A 673-nucleotide genomic window follows, 5' to 3' on the forward strand; every position below is an offset into this window, starting at 1 on the left:
GTAAAGAGGTGGCATGGTAGGCAAGCGAGAATTGTGATTTTTCGTTCTTCGTCTGTTGTCGCTGAGGGAAAGACTGCTATGACCAATTATAATTAACGTTTCCTTACTTAGCATGGAAAGCCATCAGCGTACCCCTTAATAATAAACTCTTAATTGCGCTAACTGCCAGAGCCTTCAGAACTCTAGGCACTTCTTAAATGCTTTCCACCGCCGGGTCATATCGAGAGCACAGCAGTCTGGTTGTAAGCAACCGTGAAGGAAGGGAAACGGACCAAACCCGTTCGAACCTTGTGACGAGATCACCTTGAAAACGGAGCAACCATTGGCGCTACACTCGGTCGCGGATTCGTTACGAATGCACGCGTCGGTGGTTCAGTGGTAGAATACTCGCCTGCCACGCGGGTGGCCCGGGTTCGATTCCCGGCCGACGCAATATATTTTGCCTCTTTTGAAAATTGCTGGTCATCCGTCGGGGTATTTGAATGACAAGGCCGGCCTCAGCCCGCGTCATGATTTCCTGGAGTCAATCGCACACCTCCAGAGCCGGCAAGCTGGAACCGGCGTCTCAGCTGAGACTGGGTGAAAGTGCCTTCTTTTCCCAGCCTCAGCTGAGACGCTGTTTTTTGTAAGCCGGCCAAAATGCCTATCCTGAAGGCGCTCTTCTTCTTTGTGC

At 51.3% G+C, this 673-nt stretch overlaps 1 non-coding gene across 1 annotated transcript; it reads left to right on the forward strand.

The window, feature by feature from the left end:
• Positions 1 to 361: 361 nt before the first annotated feature.
• Trnag-gcc lies at positions 362 to 432 on the forward strand. The gene has a single exon. It is a non-coding gene; the product is annotated as a tRNA-Gly (tRNA).
• Positions 433 to 673: the final 241 nt, after the last annotated feature.

Source organism: Ixodes scapularis, unplaced genomic scaffold, assembly GCF_016920785.2.
Source record: "Ixodes scapularis isolate PalLabHiFi unplaced genomic scaffold, ASM1692078v2 PGA_scaffold1__304_contigs__length_218370807, whole genome shotgun sequence".
Taxonomy (NCBI): Eukaryota; Metazoa; Arthropoda; class Arachnida; order Ixodida; family Ixodidae; genus Ixodes; species Ixodes scapularis.